Consider the following 6,000-nt stretch of genomic DNA (forward strand, 5'->3'; position numbering starts at 1 on the left):
AGGCACAGGGTATTTTCCGCAGAAGGCCATAATTTTAGTTTTTTCTTTATTGATTTTCATATCATATTTAATTCCAATTTTGTTAAAAAAATTAAAAATTGAACGTTGTAATTCATCTTCTCAGCATGCCACCAGAGCTAAATCGTCTGCAAAAAGTAATGAATCTAGCTGTAAATGTCTATTGAGTTGTATATATCCGTGAGGCAATTGTTTCCATTCTCTAATAACTAATTATTTGATTCATATATATAATAAATAAATAAACATTATTATTATTATTATTATTATTATTATTATTATTATTATTATTATTATTATTATTATTATTATTATTGGCTTTTCCATAGAACGCGACACTGAAACTTTCAAATTTCATTTTTCTAAGTTATACGGTGCAGGAATCTGTGTCAGGTTAGTTAGGTTGGTTTAGTTCAGCCAGGACGAATAGAATTCGTCAGCTTCCCAAATGCCTTGCATTTACGAATCTGTGACAAATTAGGTTAAGTTAGGTTAGGTTAGGCTAGGCTAGGTTAGGTTAGGCTAGGCTTTTAGTATGCCTTGCATATACGAATATGTGACAGATTAGATTAGGTTACTTTAGATTTTTGATATGCCTTGCATATATTAAGTGAAGTAAAATATAAGTTTCGCGTTCATGTTGAAGAGTTCTACCTCTTTATTTATCTACACCGAGCAATTGTTTTCCAATTTTAGCTATTTTTTAATATGTTTTCAAGTCAACTAACGTCCTATATGAATTCTTCATATTCAAAACTACTTTTCCTATGAAAATTAGAACTTTTTTTTTCAGTTTTTCCGTCAAAAAGCCTTCAGTGTCACGTACTACATATAGAATATGGAACATGTCAAAAAATACTAGGGCATTCAATAAATAATGACAACAATACTGTAACTCAGCGCTCCTAGCGATGAGCATCGAAATCTTTTATAGGCATCCAACAAGGAAACCTCAGTGCGCAGAAACCAGCGGGCATGACTGTCTCGCGCAGATGACGTATGCTCCCGTTCCTAGCATGCTCTCACACCTATTGTAGGGGGTAAGAGGGGTATAGCATGCGCGCCGCGAGGAGTTCGAGCTGAGTTTTGCTTATAGGATACCTGTAGTACGTAATAAAGGAGCGATTGTTGCGTAAATGTGGAATATTAAATAGTACATTATGCAACGAGCCTATAACTGTAGTAATTAAGACGCGAGTATGTTTATGAAGCGAGCGCAAGCGAGTTTCATAATTTTCATACGAGCGTCTTCATTACCATTATAGTCAAGTTTCATACGACTTTTTATGCGCGACAATATTGATTTTTTCCGGCAATTGGTGAAATGAATTTGCGGGAATGTACTTTTTGAAAGGCTGGAAGATGACGGTGAATTTATGTTAATTTCTGTGTTGTTTTTTTCGACAGAGTTTAATATTGTCTAATCTCGCGCTAGTTGTCTTTCGATTCCATATCCGAGAATAACCGATACTTGCGCTTTCATATTGCTGCAATGGTATTTTCAGATTGGTGGAACATCTGAACTTTAATGAATAGGTGTACTTTAATGAGGTCTGTTAAAGGGCTGCTACCAGGTGTATAATTACTACATTTCGGCATGGTCGAGCATAAAAGTCTTTAAGTAACCATATTTTGTGAATACAGGAACTGTTTTTGATTTGTATTAAGTAATACTACCATAAAAATGTTGAGTAGGTATGATTCTTAATAAAAATAGAAGTTGCAAGAAGAAAAAAAGTAACCCAGTGCTTTACGGCTTTACAGAAAGGTTGTGGGACAGGTCCAACCATAACGAACTATTTCAAAATGGGTGGAAACGAGGCTTTAGCTTTCAATCAAGAGTTGACATCCGAAAGAGCTTCAGATCAATCATTGAGATAGAGATCCAGAAATGATGCTGCAGATAGAATCCACCGTCTTCCAAGGATTTGGCAACATATTGTTGACATGGCAAGGGACTATATTTGAAATGTGTAATGCAAAAAATAACCTAAATAAACGTAACGTGAAACAGTAACTATGTTGCCATTACTTTTCGAATGCCCTGTTAGTACTTTAGGGCCGTATTCATAGACATTTTTAGCGCGGGTTTGCGGTGGATGATCAGCGTTTTTCGTATTCATAAACCTGTGTTAGCGATAGGATATGATTTGAATTATGTACAAGTAACCAGTCGATAGCCGGGGCTAGCTTAGTACGCTCGTAGCGCGTGCTGCGAAATGTCTATGAATAGCACCCATAAAGTCTTAATTTAGTCACAGTCTAGTTGAAATATATACAGAAGAGTTTTACAATATACTAGTACAACACAAAGGGTTAGTATCGATATTTAATACAAGACAGAGAGTTTCTTTTTACAATTCATTTTTATTTTCAGATATGCCTAGTAATATAATAAAATAAGTATATATAAATTTCAATCATAAGACACATCTGTTTGCAAATGTTTATTTGCTATATGAATATGGAATATATTAACGTTTTCGCCTTATTGGGCATAAGATATAATAAAATATGTAATCTGAACCTTGATCAAATTGAGCAAATAACAAATGAGCAATGTCTTTCAAACATTGTTGGTTAAACCAAATGTTTGCGTTAGTGTTGTGTAATTTAATCTTCAAGTTCAGATAACGTTTATACAATGCTGTCTGATTGACATTGAGTAATTTACAATTCATTTTTTTTCTTACGATTGAGATTTATATATACTTATTTTATTATATTACTAGGCATATCTGAAAATAAAAATGAATTGTAAATTATTCAATGTCAATCAGACAGCATTGTATAAACGTTATCTGAATTTGAAGATTAAATTACACAACACTAACGCAAACATTTGGTTTAACCAACAATGTTTGAAAGACATTGCTCATTTGTTATTTGCTCAATTTGATCAAGGTTCAGATTACATATTTTATTATATCTGATGATGCCCAATAAGGCGAAAACGTTAATATATTCCATATTCATATAGCAAATAAACATTTGCAAATAGATGTGTCTTATGATTGAAATTTATATATACTTATTTTATTAGAAAGTTTCTTGTAGCGTTGTTGAATGTCATAAATTCACCTACAGAATAAAAGGGGTGAAAAATTAGGCATTTCTTTAATTTGGCCTTAAATAATCTTATGTTTTCAGTTTGATTTTTTACATCTATAGGGCGACTATTAACAGTGTTTGCTGCCATATAACACACTTCTTTTTTATATCACGATAGACTTGCCTGATGGAGTTTGAAAGTCATTTTTGACGAGTATTTATACTATGAACTGTTGAATTAGTTACAAAGTTTTCACGATTACATACGAGTAAGTTTATTAATGAAGCCATGTAGAATGATAGGAATGCCTTTTAGGAACATACAAAATATTATGTGTTATAACACGACTTTTCAATATACAAAATTGCGCTCGCTATCGGTAAAACAGACACATAAAAAATGACAATCTTCATTTGCTTAGCGCAGGCATGTCAATTGATGCCCACAGGAGCAAGCGCGCGCTTTAGAGCCCAGGAGAGCCTGAGCGCTTTACAGCGGAAAGGAAAGAGACAGACGAAAGAGGTGGTATATGCCGCTTGGTCGAGCTACATTCAGGGATGGCCAGCACTGATTCAATAGATAAAGGGAAGAGAACTTATTAAAACTGTATCCATGTTAATTTTTAGATTTGTCTGAGAAGTATAAGTGCATTATAAGAATATAAGTTTTAATTTTAATGCTCATTTTTCACAAGTTCGATTTTTTTATTCAAAGGAAATATTTTCTCAACTTTTCGTATAGAAAAGTGAAATTTTCAGATATAGGCCTATTTATTTAGTAGCCTTACAGAATGTTTTCGTAAATCTAATATACCGTATATACGTATTACTGAAGATAGTGTATTGAAAATTTTGAAAATATTCGCATGGAAATTGTTTGCAGGTAATAAATTAACAAAGCAACTACTGTTACATCATAAGCAAAAGATACGTGCCCATGTGTTGTAAAAATGTCAGCTCTATAGCTTCAGCAGATTTAGAGAAATAATTTAATATTTTGATGATAGGAAGTTGCTCACAAATATCACCTTAAAAGCATGATGCGATAAGAGTTTTGTTATGTAATATTAGTTACACTTAAAACAGATACAGTACCTAGGTAACTTTGCTTTGTACTGTAATATTGTTTTGATTAGTTTATTGATTACTTTTGTAACGCTAAAGATACCATCAATATAAATTCCAACTTATCATGTCATACTGAATCTCTTTCTTTGGAATATCACTTTCTTTATGAATGGTGTGTTTCATCCACTTAATACAGTATAATATTATACTACTATGGAATTTAAGTGAATATTCCTTCTTAACTCTCTATTATGTTATTAAGATTTAAAACACGAGTGAAATATTAAGAAATCAGTGTTAGTACTTTTGTTTTACAGACAATATAGATAAATTAAACAGAAAGAAGCCATATAAAAATAACGACATAAAATTTCACGTTCCGTTTGAAGTTTGTGCACCACTGTTTTCTAATCCAACAGGTTGCTTATTCATATACACAACCCTTCCTCTTTCCATACTTAGCGCTTGCTGCTCGCGCACGACGTCAAGATCAGAAAAATGCGCTTGCTTTGACATCACTGGCTTAGCGTATTGAAATAATTTTTAATACGATACCCGTTTTCATGCAACTTAATCCGTATTGAATTCGATGCGATCTCTCTTTTAGGTCTATTGACCTTCAGATTCAGTTTTATATCCCCGTTTTTTTTTAAGATTCAATATGGTGAACGTATTGAAACATAGTAATTGTTAGTGTAATATATTCATAGGTCCCTTTTAATAGTGTTGTTTGTTTCTAATTTTAGTGCAGTGTCTTCGGTTCTGACTGATGTTGACTATGTCATGGTATCTTCCGATACTTCTGACAGAAACAATAAAATAAATCACATCTAAACACATTTCTCAGAAATACTAAGGACGAAACAGATTATAGGGTCCAATCCTTGAAGCAAATTATGATGATTATGATTATGAAAGTAAAGTATAAACATATTCATTACATACTTTGCTGAACTTGTCAAACAAATGCTCACTAAAATACGGGGTTTTCAATTAATACATTTTTGTGGGCCTGAAGTGAATCGACACACATTACTCAAAGCCAAGAAACACTTTCTGAATACTTGTTGCACTGCAAAGCTTCAGGAACACTTACACAGATGAAGAATCACTCCCTAGAATTAATGATGTATCAAAACTTCTCGGCACACAACACTTATTTCACTTTGTAATCCGATCTACACTTCGGTATCACTTCAACAATAAGCTGTATGCTCCCATTACGACCGACCACCGCATCAACAAAGAGAAGCAACTGCTTACGCACTCGCACGACACATGAGAGCACACCACCGCATGGAGCAAATGTGCATCATGTACTGGTGTGACGATAGTACGGCGAGGAGGAGGAAGGGCCGCGTGGAGAGTCCAAGGACGCGAAGGGAAATGTGAATAGCGGAGCCCCTCCGGAAATAAACATCGTCATTATGCCGTGTGCGAGGGTGCAGCATCGGCACTAGAGTTGAGCTTAAACGATATTTTCAAGTATCTGTGACAACTGTGACTGTGACAATTAAATATCTGTGACTTTTATCTGTGATTTTGTCACACCGATATTTTATATCGCTAAGTATGCACAATATGCAGGAATTATAGCGATATTTTGTCACACCGATAAAAATTAACAGGAAATATTGAAGAGCAGTGCAATGTGAATACGAGTTCTCTATACACGCCACACATCAGTGGTTTATATGGGAAAATCCAACAAATAAATTATGTACATGTACGATTAACAAATAAATACTAATCTAACTGAACAGTAACATGTAAAAAGTTAACCTCATATACCAAGAGGTTATATCGTAATTGATTGTAGATATGGAATCAGTTGATAATTTTTAATGTTGTTGGGTACGGAGA

General features: G+C 33.7%; 1 protein-coding gene across 7 annotated transcripts in view; it reads right to left on the minus strand.

Annotated features, from left to right (window-relative positions):
* kmr (kramer) overlaps positions 1-5,368 on the minus strand; it is a 1,522,801-nt gene extending 1,517,433 nt beyond the window's left edge. For all 7 annotated transcript variants that reach the window (XM_069824286.1, XM_069824284.1, XM_069824281.1 and 4 more), the window contains exon 1: positions 5,234-5,368. The gene's annotated coding sequence lies outside the window, so the exon portion shown is untranslated. The remainder of the gene's footprint in view (positions 1-5,233) is intronic.
* Positions 5,369-6,000: the final 632 nt, after the last annotated feature.

The sequence above is a fragment of the Periplaneta americana genome, chromosome 4 (assembly GCF_040183065.1).
Source record: "Periplaneta americana isolate PAMFEO1 chromosome 4, P.americana_PAMFEO1_priV1, whole genome shotgun sequence".
Lineage (NCBI taxonomy): Eukaryota > Metazoa > Arthropoda > Insecta > Blattodea > Blattidae > Periplaneta > Periplaneta americana.